We start from the raw sequence: 19,976 nt of genomic DNA, 5'->3' as shown, positions 1-19,976 counted from the left end.
GTGCCTAGAGGCCATGCGGGTCTGGATAGGGAAACAGGCTCCGACTCAACCCTTCTACGACCGAGTGGCTGTGGCTTCCGGTGTCCCGATATAGCCAGCTGGTGCCACTGCTGGTTATTGGGGGCGAATCACTGGCCCCCACAGAGAGGGCTCGCAACTTGGGCGTCCTCCTGGACGCACGGCTGTCTTTAGAAGAGCATATGACGGCTGTGGCCAGGGGGGCTTTTTATCAGGTCCGCCTGATTCGCCAGTTGCGTCCCTTTCTGGATCGGGACTCCTTACGCATGGTCACTCAGGCACTCGTCACCTCCCGCCTGGACTACTGTAATGCTCTCTACATGGGGCTCCCCTTGAGGAGCACCTGGAGGCTCCAACTGGTACAGAATGCGGCCGCGCGGGGGATTATGGGATCGCCGGGGCGCTCCCATGTGACACCCCTCCTGCGCGAGCTGCACTGGCTTCCGGTGGTCTTCCGGGTGCGCTTCAAGGTGTTGGTTACCACCTTTAAAGCGCTCCATGGCTTAGGGCCTGGGTACTTACGGGACCGCCTTCTGCCACCGATAGCCTCCCACCGGCCAGTACGCTCCCACAGAGAGGGGCTCCTCAGGGTACCGTCGGCCAGACAATGTCAGCTGGCGACCCCCAGGGGGAGGCTCTTCTCTGTGGCAGCACCTGTCCTCTAGAATGACCTGCCCCCGGAGATACATAGGATCCCAGATCTCCGTGCTTTTCGCCGTGCCCTTAAAACTTTTTTATTTCATCAAGCCGGGCTGGCTTAACCCCCCCCTTAGATATTTTTAATTGTTAATTGATTTTAGTTGGGGTGTTTTAAATTTATTGGGCCAAAATTTGTTTAATTCTTTTTTTAAAAAAAAAAATTAAATTTTGTATGTGATGTTTTTATTCTTGGCTGTCCACCGCCCTGAGTCCAGTGGGAGAAGGGCGGTATAAAAATCTAATTAATTAATTAATTAATTAATTAAATAAATAAATAAATAAATAAATAAATAAATAAATAAATAATATAGCTAAAGGGGTAAGACAGAGATGCCCTCTATCCCCCCTCCTATTCATTCTATCACTAGAAGTATTATTGACAGATATTAGGCAAAAGCAGGAAATAAAAGGATTGAGAATTAAAAAGGAAGAATACAAAATACAAGCCTTTGCAGATGATTTGGTTTTTATTATAGAAGATCCATTAGAGACAGGAATCACACTAATACAAGAAATAGAAGAATTTGGCAAAGTAGCAGGGTTTAAAATAAATAAAGACAAGACAAAGATACTAACAAAGAACTTTACCACTAGTCAGAAAGAGGAACTGTAGGAGAAATTGGGGATTCAGACAGCTAAGAAAGTGAAATATCTTGGAATTTGGTTAATGGCGAAATGCTCCTCTATAAAAGAGGACAATTATAATAAATTAGTACAACAAATACAAAAAGATTTGGACAATTGGGTGAAAATACAACTATCACTAATTGGAAGAATTGCTACAATTAAAATGAATATATTACCTAAAATCCTGTTTCTCTTCCAAACAGTACCGATAAAATTAGGGATTTTTTTTTTGAAGAACTAAATAAAGCAATATTAAAATTTATTTGGCTAGGGAAGAAACCCCGAATAAAATTAACAGTTGCAAGACTGCTGTCAGGTTCCAAACAGAATGCAAAAGAAAGGACACACACCTGGTCTGTTGCTGCCTTCTTTTATTAACTTCCTGGCACGTACTGACAATCTCTATTGAATCTTTTGTTAGGGCTACATGCCCGTGCTCCCTGCTACCTTTTATACCAGTGGTTCTCAACCTTCCTAATGCCGCGACCCTTTAATACAGTTCCTCATGTTGTGGTGACCCCCAACCAGGGGTGGGTTCTAAATTTTTTTACTACTGGTTCTGTGGGTGTGCCTTATTTTGTGGGCGTGGCTTGGAGGTCATGTGACTGGGTGGGCGTGGCTAGCTGGTCATGTGACCGGGTGGCCATGGCTATGTGTATAGGGACTACTCAGAGGGCTGAAAAAAGTCATTTCTGACAGGTCCTCGCACTTTTGACTGGTCCTCACACTTATGACCATCCTCACATTTATGCCTGTGCAGCATTCTTAACAACCGTGTCACTCATTTCACAACTGCTTCTCTTCACCATGGTGACAAGATAGGGCAAAAACGTAAAATGTGAGGACAGTCGTAAGTTCGAGGACTGGTCAAAAGTGCGAGGACCAGTCAAAAATAACTTTTTCAGCCCTCTAAGTAGTCCATATGCACAAAAGGACTACCCAGAGGGCTGAAAAAAGTGATTTCTGACAGGTCCTCGCACTTTTGACCGGTCTTCGCACTTATGACTGGTCATCATTTATGCCCATTGTAGCATTCTTAACAACCGTGTCACTCATTTCACAACTGCTTCTCTTCAACATGGTGACAAGATAGGGCAAAAATGTAAAATGTGAGGACAGTCGTAAATTCGAGGACTGGTCAAAAGTGCGAGGACCAGTCAGAAATAACTTTTTCAGCCCTCTGTGTAGTCCATATGCGTAAAAGGATACAGCAATAGAGAGGGATGAAGGAAGGGAAGGGAAATTAGAGTAGGAGTGAGGGTAAGAGAGGGAGGAAGAGAGGAGGAGAAGGAGAAAGGAAGAGGAAGTAGAGAGGAGAAGAAGAGGGGGAGGAAGAGAAAGTAAGAAGGAAAGAAAAAAGAGAGGTGGTAGGTTTGAGGAGAAAGATTGCTGTACAATAAAAAAGATGAAAGGGAAGAAAGCCAACCCCAAACAAATATAAAGATATTAAGATAAAGAATGAATTGTTAAACTTTAAAGAATAAAAGAGAATAAATATGAATAAATAACAATAATTAGAAACACACATACAAACATACAATGTATTTTCTTTGAACAGAGTATTTGGCCGGTTCACAAATTTAAACAGTGTTTAGTCATTTCAATTAAATTTACAATTTCTATATTTCCCTTTTGCCATATTTATTCCTCATCTATTTTTGTAAAAAACCAATATTACCCTTCATCCTCATCTCTAATCTTAATCAAATTCAATTTTTCCCTTCTATTCTATATTATACCCCTTCCCATTGTCATCTATTTTTATATCCATCCTCACATTGGTTAATTATGTAATATTACAGTTGTTTAATATAAATTCAACATTTGGAGTGGAAAGGACATTGGACCTTCTCCCTGTTGTGAGAGGACAGTGGAGTCCAGCTCTATGAAATTCTATGAAATTCATCTGTACCCTGAAGGGTCTCTCTGGACTATGAACCCTGGACTGGCCCTCTTTTCCACCTTGGACTCGGACGTACAATGACGTACAAGAAAGCCGACAGGCTAGCATTGCGAGACTCCCCCCTCTCGCAAGTTTGGTCCTCCACTTTATCGAGGGCCCACCTCGATGACGGGCTTTGGAACCCAGAGCTGTGGAGTCGGGAGATAAATGTTCCGACTCCGACTCCGACTCCGACTCCTCAGTTTTTTGTACTTCCGACTCCGACTCCGACTCCAACTCCCCGACTCCGACTCCTCTGTATTAATATGCGAATGTATTTTATACATTCCTTGAAGGAAAGAAAGGCAACATACATGTCATTACCACAGGACTACTGGCTGGGAAGCCAACAGTCTACTGTATTGAACAGTTTAAGCAAAAGACAAACACAATGAAAACAACAAAGTTTTATTAATTTTTTTTTATTAATTTAATTAATCAAGTTGCTGGATAGTAGCAGCAGGCATAAACATCAGGAACAGGAACTTTACCAGTTCAAAAATACAAACCACATTATTTGGTTGTTTTAGAACAAAAACAAAGCTTATCTATATGAACCAAAAACAAAATCTGTAAAACCTAGAAATGGTTTATATTAATCTTGAAATGTAGTTATAGGCTTAGCAAATGCAAATCAATTCAATGTAGAGTTCTAAGGAAGAGAATTGCCTCTGCCAGATCCTCTTTCATAGAGGCTCTTAAGTCAGACTTTATTATTTTTAGGGCTGAAAATAATCTTTCGACACTGACTTGGGTGGGTGGCATTGCAGTAACTATTCTGGCCACATCACTAACGATCTCTGGATAAACAAGGATGGCTTCTTCAACAGTAAGTTTTGATGAGCGATCATACTTTTCAACTTCTTTTAGTGCTTTATAAAACTCCTGTTGGAATTTTTTTATTTGGACATTTACTGGTTCTGTAACGCTTATGCGACGTCGCTTTCCTTTAGCAACTTCCATTTTGTCTAAGAAGGAATCAAAGTCTAATTCTTCGTTTGAAGAAGATGATTCTGAGTTACCACTATTGCTTAAAAGAACTCCATCCTCCTGTGGAGGTATTTCAGGTCGTAATCCCTTCATGCGAACTGCTACATCATAGAGGGCCTTTTTCCCAGTAGCAATCTGTTTACTGTTCAATAAAAGTCGGCTCATTGGGTCGACATAAATAGCCGCTAACAAGATTTCATTTTCCAGCAAAAGACTCTCTCTTTTCATCATTGAAGATGCAATGCCCTCAGCTATTAACCCTCCATTTTTGTTCAGGCGATATAACAGGCTCTTCCATTCCAAGAGGAATTTACCCGGGGTTAGATCATCACATTGCAACCTCTTGGTGACAGTGAAGGGGTGAGAAAGAAGGTTCTCCAGCTCTTTTGTTTGTGTCCACTGGCTTGCAGTTAATGCAAGATTTTCATTGTCCATTTCTTCTATGAAGTCTTTAAGTTCAAGCAAACGCTTCACCATTAAATAAGTGCTTCCCCAGCGAGTTGTTTGATCCAAAATGGCTCCTTTTCCTGCACGTCTTTTCAAAATTGCATCTGTTTTTGGGGCCCTGGCTGCAACAGTTACTTGCCGTAATTTGCCAATTAATGTAGCTGCATGGCGATCTTTTAATCCATCTCTTATGGCAAGTTGCAGTGTATGAACAGCACATCGCATATGATGAATAGTAGCAAGCTTCAATGCTTCTTCAACAAAGTTGTCTAAAAAAATGTCAGCATTCTCTTCAGTTTCTAAACTTTCTCTAATACTTGCAGAGCTGTCTTCCTCTAAGTCTAATATCTGTTTGATACCTTCTTCATCTGCCTTCATCTTCTCAATTGTGCTCAACATGTTAGAAGCGTTATCTGTCACAACACATAAAATCTGTTCCTTTTTAATTTCAAAATCTTCTAGAACACCCTCCACTAACTTCTGAAGGTAATCACTGGTGTGATGTGCCTGAGTGTCCTTTACTCCGAGGGTCCGTGTTATTGTTTTGTTATTTTCATCCACAAATCTAACATTAATAGCGAAATAATTGACTCTGTGACGTGTGCATGCATCCATTTTAAGGAAGACAAAACGTCCTTTCATAACTTTCTGTAGTTCTTCCTTTTTACATTTGGCCTCCTCAATTATAAGTTTCCTTATACTTTCTCTTTCCAGAGAAACACCAAGTTTTTTTGCCATTTCTCCATTTAGGCCTAAAAAGGCTGTCTGTGAAAAGAAGGATAGTGGTACACTATTCTTTACTACCATTTCAATAATGTGGTGTTTGAATTTTTCTGGTGTCATCCTTATGGTAACTTTGTCAGATATAAAGAATTTTCTTATTTGTGATTGTTCTCCAGTAGATTTCTGAACGTTTTTTGTCACAGAAGTAGATGCAATGTTTTCATTGCTATCTTTCTCATTCACGGCTTCTAACACTTTGGGATGAAAACGCTGTAAGTGTCTTTTCAAATTTGATGCTCTTGTAGGTGCATTTTTATCAGGCCCACTGAAACTGCTAATTTTTGCATCACATTGTTTTTCACCATCATCATCTTTTCTAATACATTGGCACACGTAATGTTTTCCATCACTTGATAATGCAAAGTGCTCATAAACAGTAGACTTTGTTGTGTTTGTTGTTAGCAGTCTTTTTGCCATTGTTTAGGATGCCTCTTTCCCTAAAATATAAAATATGTTATACTAACTGGCATATAATTAGATTTTTAATATCAACATACACAGTCTTGTAAGTTGTACGTACATGGCTTTATACAAACAAATAAGCTATATATCCCAGCACTAAACCTAGACATGATTTGTCCTATACAATATAAACACTTACAGTTGAATCCAAGAAGCTGTTCCACCAAGTTCTTCTAAGCCAGTGGTTCTCAACCTTCCTAATGCCGCGACCCTTTAATACAGTTCCTCATGTTGTGGTGACCCCCAACCAGGGGTGGGTTCTAAATTTTTTTACTACCGGTTCTGTGGGCGTGGCTTATTTTGTGGGCATGGCTTGGAGGTTATGTGACTGGGTGGGTGTGGCTAGCTGGTCATGTGACCGGGTGGCCATGGCTATGTGTATAGAGGGCTGAAAAAAGTCATTTCTGACAGGTCCTCGCACTTTTGACTGGTCCTCACACTTATGACCATCCTCACATTTATGCCCGTGCAGCATTTTTAACAACCATGTCACTCATTTCACAACTGCTTCTCTTCACCATGGTGACAAGATAGGGCAAAAACGTAAAATGTGAGGACAGTCGTAAGTTCGAGGACTGGTCAAAAGGGAGAGGACCAGTCAGAAATAACTTTTTCAGCCCTCTGAGTAGTCCATATACATAAAAGGATACAGCAATAGAGAGGGATGAAGGAAGGGAAGGGAAATTAGAGTAGGAGTGAGGGTAAGAGAGGGAGGAAGAGAGGAGGAGAAGGAGAAAGGAAGAGGAAGTAGGGAGGAGAAGAAGAGGGTGAGGAAGAGAAAGTAAGAAGGAAAGAAAAGAGAGAGGTGGTAGGTTTGAGGAGAAAGATTGCTGTACAATAAAAAAGATGAAAGGGAAGAAAGCCAACCCCAAACAAATATAAAGATATTAAGATAAAGAATGAATTGTTAAACTTTAAAGAATAAAAGAGAACAAATATGAATAAATAACAATAATTAGAAACACACATACAAACATACAATGTATTTTCTTTGAACAGAGTATTTGGCCGGTTCATAAATTTAAACAGTGTTTAGTCATGTTTAAAGTTTAAGCTAACAATCAGAGTTACAAGTTTTTATAGCCTTAGCTGAATGACAGCAGTTTTTCCAATGGTTTACAGCTTCAGTCTTGAACTATTGACCCTCCATTCCCTTCACTTATGCAAGTGTCTCTAGTCCTGCAAAAAACATATTTACTTAATCCCTTATCAGTGAGAGGCTAGGTTACCCATGGGCGCTGCGTTCCCTGTAACAGCAGAACACAACACTATGGAAAGTATAAGTATTGCCACTCCTAATTGTGTGTTGCGTGCCTTATAGTGAAGCACATGAAAAGCATGCTTCTTCACGGTCACTTAACGTGTTCATTTTGCGGTTACGTGAGGCACTGCATGCATTGGTCTTTATTCTTACAGTAGAGAAGTCATTAATTATAACTTTTTGTGAATTGGGACATTTAAACTTGCTTTTTTTAAAATTCCAATCTAAATTTAGTAGGAGTCGGAGTCGGAGTCGGTGCATTGTTTGCCGACTCCGACTCCGACTCCAGGTACCCAAAATTTCCTCCGACTCCGACTCCTCGACTCCGACTCCGACTCCGACTCCACAGCACTGTTGGAACCCCGAGAGGTGGCATGCGAAAACTAGAGGGTTGAGGGTTTTTATATCAAAATTTTTTGTAATTTTTTAAGGGGTTCTAGGGAGGGGGAGGGTTTGATTGGAATGCGGGTTGTGGGCATGGGGGATAGCCCACAAAGGGGAGGGGCAGGCCTGGCAAGGAAACACAGCGTGGGAGGTGGGGATCTCGGGGTCGAGGGGGGAGTCATAGTTTGTACAGATAGTGCTCTGAATATCATTACCGTGAGTGGGAGGGGTAGGTATGGCGGGAGCAGGGGGCCATATCGAGTCAAGGGAGCACGTACCCGCTGTTTACAAGCGGTGACATGCTCTGGCCCCCAAGGCTCCACCCGTTCCCCAGGTTGCACAGACCCTCAGGACCCGACCCTTCGGCTGATGCTGTGCAATGCCAGGTCCGTAGTAAATAAAGCCCCCCTCATTTGTGATCTTATTTGTGAGGGGGGAGCGGACCTGGCGGGTATTACGGAGACCTGGTTGGGCCAGGAGGGGGGGTTCCCCCTTGTTGAAATGTGCCCACCAGGTTTCCTCGCATTCCATCGGCCGAGGTTACAGGGCAGGGGCGGGGGAGTAGCGGTTATTATTAAAGAAGGTCTGAGATCGAGGGAGGCCACTGTTCCTCAGACGGCCGGCTGTGAGCCCCTCCTCGTGAAGTGGGGTCATGGGGTTCTGTGGAAATTGGGATCGTAGAAACACCCAGGAGCATAGAAGAGTCCAAAGGCAGATGCATGAATAAATGTGATAAATGTATTTATTCATATAACAAAACATATTAACTATATACAAAGGCTGTCTTAATATCCATTAGGATAGGGGGCACACAGCGTGTGTGACTACCCCATCAAAGATCATGTCTCATGGAGAACAAATGTAAAAGAGAGAGTTTGGTGGAAAGGTTAGAGGGGGTTTTATACTCAGTGTAAGCCCCTCCTCTCCACATAGGGGTGGGGGCACTTTCTGCCTCCACTAGTGTCTGTATGATATATGTGCCAATGGCTTGCAAATACTTGACAGGTTCAGATGGGTTTGCTGATCACGTACCTGGCTCCCTGCCATGTGGCAACAGCCCTGCCCAAGCTACTCAACGTCATCGCCGCGGTGGCGGTTGATACCCCCAGGCTTATGGTCATGGGGGATTTCAACCTGCCATCCGTGGGTGAGGCGTCTGAGGTGGCTCGGGAGTTCATGGCTTCCATGACAGCCATGGACCTGACCCAGTTAATTCATGGCCCTACCCACACGGGGGGAAACACGCTGGATCTGGTCTTTGTCTCTGGACAGTGGCTGAGTGATCTTGAGATAGGGGATATAGTTACCGAGCCCTTGTCATGGTCAGATCACTCTCTCCTTCGTCTCGACCTTCAAACTGCTGCACCCCGCCACAGGTAGGCGGAGCCGGTAAGATGGTTCCGCCCCAGGCGCCTGATGGAACCTGATAGGTTCCAGATGGAGCTTGGGCCATTTCCCGAGGCTCTGGCACACGCCTCGACTGGAGACCTAGTAGCTGCCTGGGATAGGGCGGCCGCTGGAGCTCTGGATCGGGTCGTGCCTTTGCGGCCTCTGACCCGTCACCGAGTTTACTTGGCTCCTTGGTTTTCTGGAGCTGAGGGAGTTGAAGCGCCGGAAAAGACGCCTAGAGAGTAGTTGGAGGGCCAGTCTTTCTGAATCGGACTGGACACTGGTAAGATCCCATATTAGGAATTACCTAGTGGCGATAAAAGCAGCGAAATGTAGTTATTTTGCTGCTCTTATTGCGTCATCAGATAACCGCCCGGCCACCCTGTTTAGGGTGACCCGCTCCCTGCTCCACCAGGGAGCGCGGGAGGACCCCTTGGAGGGTAGAGCCGAGGATTTTCTTCAGTATCTGTATGACAAAATCACTCAGATCCAGGAAGATCTGGACTCTGACTGGGTAGTCTCAGGGGGAGGGACTGGGGCAGGTCTTGAGAATGTTATCTGGGATGAGTTTGATCCTGTGACCCCTGAGGACGTGGACAGGATTCTGGGCAGACTGAACGCGACCACTTGTTTATTGAACCCGTGCCCCTCCTGGTTAGTGCTGGCTTCCCGGGAGGTGACGTGAGGCTGGCTCCAGGGGATTATAAATGCTTCGTTGGGTGAGGGTGACTTCCCCGCCGCCTTGAAAGAGGCGGTGGTGAGGCCTCTTCTCAAGAAGCCTTCCCTGGACCCGGCAATGTTGGTTAATTATCGTCCGGTCTCCAACCTTCGTTTTGTGGCGAAGGTTGTCGTGAGTGTGGTTGCGCAACAGCTTCCCCAGCACCTGGATGAGACGACGTATCTAGATCCGTTCCAGTCGGGTTTCAGGCCCGGGTACAGCACGGAAATGGCATTGGTCGCGTTGGTTGATGATCTCCGGAGGGCTCGGGACACGGGGTGCTCCTCTGTCCTGGTCCTGTTAGACCTCTCAGCGGCTTTTGATACCATCGACCATGGTATCATGCTGCACCGGTTGGAAGAGTTAGTGGTGGGAGGCACTGTACTACGGTGGTTCTCCTCCTTTCTCTCCGGCCGGTTGCAGTCTGTGTTGGCAGGGGGGCAGAGGTCGACCCCGAGGCCCCTCATATGTGGGGTGCCACAAGGGTCGGTCCTCTCGCCCCTTTTGTTCAACATTTATGTAAAGCCGCTGGGCGAGATCATCCGTGGTTTCGGGGTGAAGTACCATCAGTATGCTGATGACACCCAGCTGTACATCTCCACCCCGGACCACCCCAACGATGCCCTTGAAGTTATGTCTCGGTGTCTGGAGGCCGTGCGGATCTGAATGGGGAGGAACAGGCTTAGGCTCAACCCTTCCAAGACCGAGTGGCTGTGGTTTCCGACGTCTCGATATAGTCAGTTGACGCCATCGCTGACTATTGGGGGCGAATCGCTGGCCCCCACGGAGAGGGCTTGCAACTTGGGCGTCCTCCTGGATTCACGGCTGTCTTTAGAAGAGCACTTGACGGCCGTGACCGGGAGGATCTTTCATCAGGTTCGCCTGATTCGCCAGTTGCGTCCCTTTCTGGATCGGGACTCCCTACACACAGTCACTCATGCCCTCGTCACCTCCCGCCTGGACTATTGTAACGCTCTCTACATGGGGCTCCCCTTGAGGAGCACTTGGAGGCTCCAGCTGGCGCAGAGTGCGGCTGCGCGGGTGGTTATGGGATCAACATGGCGCTCCCATGTGACACCTCTCCTGCGCGAGCTGCACTGGCTCCCGGTGGTCTTCCGGGTGCGCTTCAAGGTTTTGGTTACCACCTTTAGAGCGCTCCATGGCTTAGGACCTGGCTACTTACGGGACCGCCTACTACCACAAACAGCCTCCCACCGGCCGGTACGCTCTCATAGAGAGGGGCTCCTCCGGGTGCCGTCAGCCAAACAATGTCGACTGGCGGCCCCTAAGGGGAGGGCCTTCTCTGTGGGGGCACCTACTATCTGGAACGAGCTCCCCCCGGAGATACGGAGGATCCCGGATCTGCGCACCTTCCGCCGTGCTTTGAAGACACTCCTATTCCAGCAGGCCGGCCTGGCCTAATTTTCTCCCCTTCTTTTAAATTTTTAAATTGAAATTTTAATTTGTTTTAAATTATTGGGAATTTTAATTGTCTCAGGCAAAATTATTTAATTTGGTTTTAATTATGTTTTTTAACTTTTGTATTTATGTGTTTTATTTTGTGCCTGTTCACCGCCCTGAGTCCTTCGGGAGTAGGGCGGTATACAAATTTAATAAAATGAAAATGAAATTTTAATATAAATCAATTAGTTATATAACTACCTTTTTTGTATATTAATCAATATGAACATGAATATTCCAATTATTTCCATGCAATCCAATTTCTTACAAATCAATTAATTATATTTACCAATAATAATAAACCAAATAATTTCCCCCATATATTCCTCCAAACCACAACTTAACCATTTCTGCTTTCAACACAATATACAATTAATAGTATCTCAATTATTACAGTTCCCTAGTTAAATAGAGCTTTTTTTCTTTTGTGTTTTAAAATCTTGAACTCTCCACTTTTTCCCTAAATTTCCCATTGTTTGCACCTACCTTTTTTGGTGAGGAAAAAGAAAAGAAATCTGCCTGCCTAATTTTCCAACGTTGTAGCAACAGCAAAGCCAACAGCCTGCTTTACTTTCAGTTTCGTTTTTCAGCATAGCTAGGGGGAAAAAATTGCTCCAGCACTCTTTGCAAACAAGCAGCAGAGCCCTGAGCAAAACAGCTGAGAGCAAATCAGCTGAGAGTCGGGAGCCGATCTAATCAAGGGCTAATTAGCCTATGCTGAAGCTCCGGGGGCCAATAAAATTACAAAAAAACACCGAACCATTTGTTAAATTGCTGGCTCGCCCACCCCTCGCCCACCACTATTTATTGCCAATAAATAGTGGTGCGGAGGGGCGGGGCAAGGGGAGGGGCGGAACCGGCAGAATCCCACCACTGGCTATAGGGCGGCCCTTTGAAGCCCCGCGGCAAGAATTTAAACAGTTTTTTTTCCCTCTAGCCATCAGCTAGGACTCAGGAGGCAGCAATAGATTGAGAGTGGGCGGGGTAAGCGAACGGCCGGCGATCCAACAGAGCAGAGAGTGAGGGTGAGTGAAGGCGTGGGGGGGCGAGAGAGGGCTTTGGCGACCCCTGTGAAATGGCCGTTCGACCCCCCAAAGGGGTCGCGACCCCCAGGTTGAGAACCGGTTTTATACAATAAACACCACCCCTCCCATCACCCAATCACGCGCCTTTCCTCCCACGTTTCCCAGAGTAATTGCTCTCGGCATTAAGACAGCATAACAGTTACACCCCCAGCTTGCCAAAGCTTCCCATCTAATTGGCTGGGTTCTCCCTCCTCCAGCCTCCACCCACGTGTCCCAGAGTAATTGCTCTCGGCATTAAACCAGCATAATAGTTATACCCCCAGCTTGCCTGCTTGCCAAAGCTTCCCATCTAATTGGCTGGGTTCTCCCTCCTCCAGCCCCCACCCACTGTCTTTCAGGTCTCTTTCGGCCCTCTCTGTTGTCCTGGGTGATGTCATCACCACGCCCCTCAGCTGTTTGGCAGCCACGTGGCATATTGGCAGTTCAGCAAGGTTTCTCGAGCCGGTCGGATTCCGGTTGCTTCTGGCACAAGTGGGGTTCAGCGTGGCCACAGAACCTACATCTCTCAATGTTGTGGCAACGTTTCAGCTGGGCTTGGTGGGATGGTGACTGTGCTGGACGTTGGACACGTGGCTCCGGGCCGGCTGGCCTGCGGGAGCTGACAACAGCAGAAATAAGGGAGGTTTTGGACTACCGGATTGGGAACTTTACTACCACCCAGCAGCCGTGACTTGTCTTAAAGATTGGATAAATCTAAATAATAAAAGGATACTAACAATAGAGGGTCACGGCCTCCAACTTGGCTGGCACGCATTCATTTGGGAGGGGAAAAACAAATCACATTCGTATTTCCAGAGACATCAAGTGAGAGACGCCCTGCTATACGTCTGGGAGAAAATTAAGAAAAACCACTATATGAAAATCCCAATCTGGTTGTCAACTATGGAGGCAATGATATATCCCAATGTACTAGACCTAAACAAGATAGTAAGATATAAAGAATTACTGGATGAGCAAGGGAAATTAAAATCTAATCAAGAGTTAAAGGACCAAGGAAGAGAGATAGACTGGTGGCCATATTTGCAAATTAGGACAAGATACAAAAAAGATTTACAACAATATGCGTTCTACAAAGAACAACAGGAATTAGATAAAATACTACAGGGAAAAGGGGGGGAAATGATTACCAAAGCATGTAATTATTTCTTAAGATTCAAAATGGAGGAACAGTAGTCTCTTGACTATGATAATTTGGACTAAAAATTTTGGTTACAGTATTGAATTGGAACACTGGGAAAAACTATGGGAGACAAACTACAAATTAACAATGGCAGCAGCCTACAAAGAAAACCTGTACAAAATGCTTTATCGTTGGCATTTACCCCCAGCAAGATTGGCCAAAATGTTTCCAAATAGGTCACCCGAATGTTGGAGATGCAATTGTAAACAAGGAACTTTTTACCACATGTGGTGGACCTGCCCCAAAGCGAGGAAATATTGGCTCAAAATAAAGAAATGGCTGGAAGAAATCACAAAACAAAAAATTGAGCTGAAACCAGAACTATTTTTATTGGGCATATTAAGAGAAAACATATGTAGAAAACTTCAATATATAACACTTCATATAATAACCGTGGCCAGAATTGCCTTTGCCCAGAATTGGAAACAAGACAACAACCCCTCGGATGTAATGATAATAAGAAAGATACTTGAGTGTGCAGAGATGGATAAGTTAACTATGGAATTAAAGGACAGAGAAGAAACGGAACACTATAAAATATGGAATATATGGTACAACTGATTAGAAGATAGACGTAAAGTTGTTTTATAAGGAATATGTAATATATGTATAGCAAAATGAGAAAATACTGTATATATTTGTAAATATTGTCACAATTTAAAAATAGATAAAGGATTATATAATATATAGAATAGTAGCTATGTTAATATTAGTAATATCGATAATGAAACGCTGTAATGAGTGGAAATGTGGTTTTTAATGTTGAAATATGTCTAATAAAAATTCATTAAAAAAGAAAAAAGAAACTATAGACCAACGTACCAAAAACATAACTGTAAAAGACAGACTAGAAATAAAAATTAAAATCAGCAAGAAAATAGAAGGGGAACCCATAAAATTTGCAGATGACACTAAACTGGCAGGAATAGCCAACACCCCAGAAGACAAGCTCAGGATCCAAAAAGATCTTGACAGACTTGAACAATGGGCCCAATCCAACAAAATGAAATTTAATGTGGAGAAAATCAAGGTTTTACACTTAGGTGGTAAAAACCAAAGGTACAAGTACAGATTAGGCGAAACCTGGCTCAAAAACAGTAACTGTGAGAGGGACCTTGGAGTCTTAGTGGACAATCACTTAAACATGAGCCAGCAGTGTGCGGTAGCAGCCAAAAAAGCTAATACAATCCTTGGTTGTGTAAACAGAGGCATAGAATCAAAATCATGTGAAGTATTAGTACCGTTTTATAAAACCCTAGTAAGACCACACCTGGAATACTGCATCCAGTCTTAGTCACCACATTACAAAAAAGATGTTGAGACTTTGGAAAAAGTGCAAAGAAGAGCAACTAAGATGATTAAAGGCCTGGAGACTAAAACATATGAAGAAGGGTTGCAGGATTTGGGTTTGGCTAGTCTAGAGAAAAGAAGGACTAGCAGGGACATGATAGCAGTATTCCAGTATTTGAGAGGCTGCCACAAAGAGGAGGGGGTCAATTTATTTTCCAAAGCACCAGAGGGCAGGACAAGAAACAATGGATGGAAACTGATCAAGGAGAGATTCAACCTAGAAATAAGGAGAAATTTTCTGACAGTGAGGACAATTAACCAGTGGAACAACTTGCCTTCAGAAGTTGTGGGTGCTTCATCATTGGAGGTTTTTAAGAAGAGACTGGACAGTCACTTGTCTGAAATGGTATAGGACAGTGATGGCTAGCCTTTTTGCCATTGTGTGACAAAAGCGGGGGGAGCACATGTGCGTGCGTGCCCACACCCATAATTCAACGCGCCCCACCCCCCCGTGCATGCGCACGTAATCCCGTCTGCGCTCCCACTTTTGGCACGCGATGGCACAGTGGGCCTGGTAGGCCCATTTTTCACCCTCCCCAGGCTCCAGAGGCTTTCTTGGAGCCTGGGGAGGGCGAAAACGGCCTTCCCCATCCCCTGGAGGCCTGCACAGGCTGGAAACGGCCCATTTCCCGACTTCCGGGGAGCCCAGAAGGCCCAAAAATCAGCTGGCCAGTGCATGCATGCATGCTAGAGCTGAGCTAGGGCAACACTCTTGCGTGCACACAAATATGGCTCCGTGTGCCACCTGTGGCACACGTGCCATAGGTTCGCCATCACAGGTATAGGATCTCCTGCTTGAGCCCAAGATCCCTTCCAGCTCTATTCTATTCTGATTATGATTATGACTTCAGAATCTGGAGCTGTGATTAAGGTGCTGGTCTAGAAACCATGAGATGGTGAGTTCCAGTCCCATTTTAGGCTTGAAAGCCAACTTGGTAACTTTGGGTAAGACACTCTCTCTCAGTCCAACTCACCTCACAGGGTTGTTTGTTCTGGGGAAAATAGGAGGAGGAAGGAGTATTAGGTATTAGGTATGTTTGCCACCTTGAGTTACTTATAAAGTAATAAAGGTGGGATAAAAATCAATCAATAAATAAATAAAATTACAGTAAGGCTGTCTCCTCACTCAAGTCCTTCACCATTCTGGAAGCCACAGCTTAGAACTATGGTAAACTTTCTCCAGTATGTTTCTCAACTAAATGTTCTGATTGCAGAAATCACCTAATATATTATATCCATCTCATGTTCTGAAATGCTAGAGCTCACACAACATTGCTCCATCTCCCCAGAAAATAGCAAACCTGTTCCACAGTAGTTACCTTCTTTTATTGCTGTTCAAGTCCATTTGTCTGCACAACACCACACACAGATGGTGATAAAATGAATAATTTACCAAATCTATTCAGTAAAACAAAATGGCACAGCAGCCAGGATTATTTTAAACTATTCATTGTTAACCAACAGAAAAAATCAGGAATTTTCTCTCAAATTTTCTAATTTCCAAACCAGGGGCAAAATAGATTTGCAATTCCATTTAAAAATCATTTTTGCACAAAATCACAAGGATGCATTGGTCCCTCTCATTTCTCCCCACTCATGAAGATGTTGCCAGTGGCATATGGTGTCACTTCAGGATCAAGATCATAGAAAAATAATTTATGTTTAGCTTCTCTACACTTGAGCTGATTTCACTGTGTCACTTCACAGTCGTAAGTGACAATGGTATGCAAGAAAACAATTACTCAATGATGCTTTGGGGTGAATACATCAAATTCTAAAGGATCCCCCCCCAAACAACAAATTTGAAGCTATCTTCATTTTCAACTACAGTAGTAATGAGTAAAATCTGAAAAATTTCCCTAATTTTTATTTTCAAAAACTGCATATCCTTCTTCCCTGTTGCTCCTTGTCACATTGTAAGTATTGATTTATAACTGGCTTCTCCACTAAAGTTACTCAGTCAACATTAATGAATAAGAATTTGAAAAGAAAATCTGGAGCAGGGCTCTACATGTTGCCAACTTAGATATCATATCAAAGTAATTTTTACAGTGCTCAAAGTAATCATTGAGACTGTTGTGGAAAGGAAGGACTGAGCAACATTCCTAGGTCAGCCAGAGCCAGTTTTATTGCGCAATGTTCAGAGCCAGTTTTGTACATGAAGCTTTGAACAAGGAAAGAACCATGATACAACTGGTTTTATACATTTCTAAGACAAAGGATTCAGTGAGATCATACATTTTCCATATATGGTTAATCATGAGATCATACATCCGATTTTCCCTATATGGTTACATACATTGGATAATAAGTTCATCTAATTACTTAAAGCATTAATCTTAGTTTACAAAATTATCTTAGCCACACAACTTTTCTTAAGTGCTCGGAGTTGCTAATGGGAGAGTTACTACTGTCCTTGGGTAAATTTATTGGATTAAGTAACTCTTTGTAACATATATGTCTTTGTGTCATTCATAGTGAGGTCACTCAGATGTTTTCCCATATGGCGGTCCTTTCGTGACATCTAGGTCTCAGAAGATAAATTACCACTTAATGGGATTTAACTGTTTGTTCATGTAATTTCCAACAAGCACTTTCCTCTCTTATAATAATGTGAATAGAGAGGTTCTCTCAGAGTTCATGTATCTAAGCACGTCTTCCCCTTATAATAATGTGAATAGAGAGGGTCCCCCAGAGCCCATATATCTGACTCTGTATGATTCCTATTTTATTCACATTATTTCTTATTTGCTATATTTACCTCAAGACATTTAATCTTTCTAAAAGAAAAAAAAAAGCCTCCTCTTTCAAAAAATGCAAACGCTCAAACAATATAAAGCTACTATCCATAACAAAACCTATTATGAAAGCAAGCAACAGTAACAGCAGGGGCACTTTTGTCGATTCATATTTAGATTTACACATTTAGATGTATTGTACATGGAAAAGGTATTTTTTTCAGAATCAACAATTGCCAGAATTGGTTTACTGATTCTAATTTACAGGATGCAACCTCTGTTTGGGACTTTGACAAACAAGCAAAAACATCAAAGGGATTATTTTCATTGATTTATTTTGCCAACTCAATCATAGACTTTTGAGGCAAAGGAATTTTTCACAAGATATATATCTGAAAAATTTCAAAATTCTACCCCTGGTTTTCCAAACACCCAGAGAGATTGTAGGGAAACAATAATATAGAATATAAAATACTGATATACTAGATTTAGTAAAAGCTTGTTATTCTGTAATCATTAGGTTCCTGTAACATATATATTGTGCTTTTGTATCATATATATTATTCCTTTCTATTTGTATCTCCTGTTACAAACATATTGTCATTAGGCCTCTGAAATGTATCTGGTATTTGTCAAATGTATGTCCCTGCCATTTGACCTGCTCATATCAATCTCTTTCTGTGCCACCTAAAAACATGGTACGTATCTGTTGGAACTCCAGCCATCAACAAAGGGGTAATTTACATCTCAATCCTAATTTATGTCTGATCTGGATAAGATCTGGTCTTCAGGAGCCAGGGGCTAAGTGGCCAATTAAGTAAACAAAGATAAGACTAATTGGAAGTTTAGATTCCTTTGCAGGGCAACAAAGAATACACAAACATAAATTAAGGGGCCAGAATTGGGGATCTAACTGATGCTTTAAAGGTATAAAAGTGGTTACATCTTCTCTGAAGATGTGAACCCTCCCATATACATATCTCTTTGTATGTGTTTGGAATGGTTTTACCCAGCCTTTTGTCTTTGATCAAAGATTAAATGTTGATTCTTATTCAAGCCTCCGTTTAAGTCTTTCTTTTTGGTTCACTGAGAGCTTAAGCGTATAGCCGGACCTTACAAGATCTTTGGATCATAAATGTATCCCTCCCTAAAATACCCATAGAATCCCCTAGAGTTGTGATGGCGAACCTGTGGCACGCGGAGCCATATCTGTGGGCACGCGAGCGTTGCCGTAGCTCAGCTCCAACGTGCATGTGTGTGCCGGCCAGCTGATTTTTTGGCTTTCTGGGTCCACTGGAAGTCAGGAAATGGGCTGTTTCCGGCCTTGGGGGGGGGGGCGTTTTCTCCCTCCCCAGGCTCCTAGAAAGGCTCTGGAGCCCGGGGAGGGAGAAAAACGGGCCTTCTGCTCCCACCAGAAGTTGGGAAATGCGCCGTTTATGGCCTCTGGAGGGTGGGGAAGGCTGTTTTCACCCTCCCCAGGCTCCAAGAAAGACTCTGGAGCCTGGGGAGGGAGAAAAACGGGCCTACTGGGCCCACCGTGCCATCGTGTGACAAAAGCAGGGGGAGCGCGGGGGGATCGTGCACACATGCGCAGGGGGCGCATTGAATTATGGGCACGCGCGCGCACAACCCCCCTGCGCTTTTGACAAAAAGGTTAGCCATCACTGCCATAGAAAGAAGGTAGTGGAGCAGAGGATAAGGCCTGTTCACCAATTACCAACCTCATCAATTGTGGATTTTTTAATGTACCTGCTGTAACAGCAACTCATAAGGAATTAAGCAGTCACACAATCTTTATAATAATTGGAATGGAGGCTCTGATTGATCCATTAGGGAATTCATTCGATGTCACAAGATCAGGAAGCAAGAAAGGTCATTTTCAGTTATTCCTAAATGAGCAAGTCATGTCACTTTTTCCCAAACAGGGCTTGGGCGTAACATCACTTCATTGTTGAAAGGGAGAGCTTTCATAAAACGAATTCTCCTCCCCCCCCCCCCCGCTTTCAGGCGCTAAGATTCCCTTCCTCCATTTTACGGTTTGCAAACTCCTCTTCCTGTTCTCCCCACAAGCACAGCTGCCCCTTACTTTCCCCTTCCAACTTCGCTCATTGCATCTCCACTTCCTGACACCCGCTTTCCAGGAGAACTTTCTGCCAAGCCCTCCCTTCTTCCTAAATTTCTGCCTCCCCACCACCACCCGCAAAGGGTTTCTCCCACTGCAAACCTCGTTCGGGACCCCCACCCCTTTTGCAAGAGACACGCGCCCCACGGAAAGGACCTTGAGCCATTCATTCCCCAACTCCGAGCACTCACTTTCCTCCCTGCTACGCCCACCCCTCTCCTGCAAAGCGGGGCTTTCGACTGCCCTACGCCCCACGAAGCAGAGCCTCTCGGGGCGCTTCCAGCCCATCCGTTCCCCCCATATGACACCAAGACAAGGGG

At 43.8% G+C, this 19,976-nt stretch overlaps 1 protein-coding gene across 1 annotated transcript in view; it reads right to left on the bottom strand.

Moving 5' to 3' along the window:
• Window positions 1–19,976, bottom strand: part of LOC139317514 (neurotrophin receptor-interacting factor homolog) — a 58,327-nt gene that overhangs the window by 38,031 nt on the left and 320 nt on the right. The gene's annotated exons all lie outside the window — the stretch shown is intronic.

The sequence above is a fragment of the Pituophis catenifer genome, unplaced genomic scaffold (assembly GCF_029215685.1).
Source record: "Pituophis catenifer annectens isolate HBS135680 unplaced genomic scaffold, rPitCat1.0.hap2 SCAF_5, whole genome shotgun sequence".
Classification (NCBI taxonomy): Eukaryota; Metazoa; Chordata; class Lepidosauria; order Squamata; family Colubridae; genus Pituophis; species Pituophis catenifer.
Note: the sequence above shows the minus strand (reverse complement) of the source record. Positions and strands in the feature narration are given on the sequence as shown.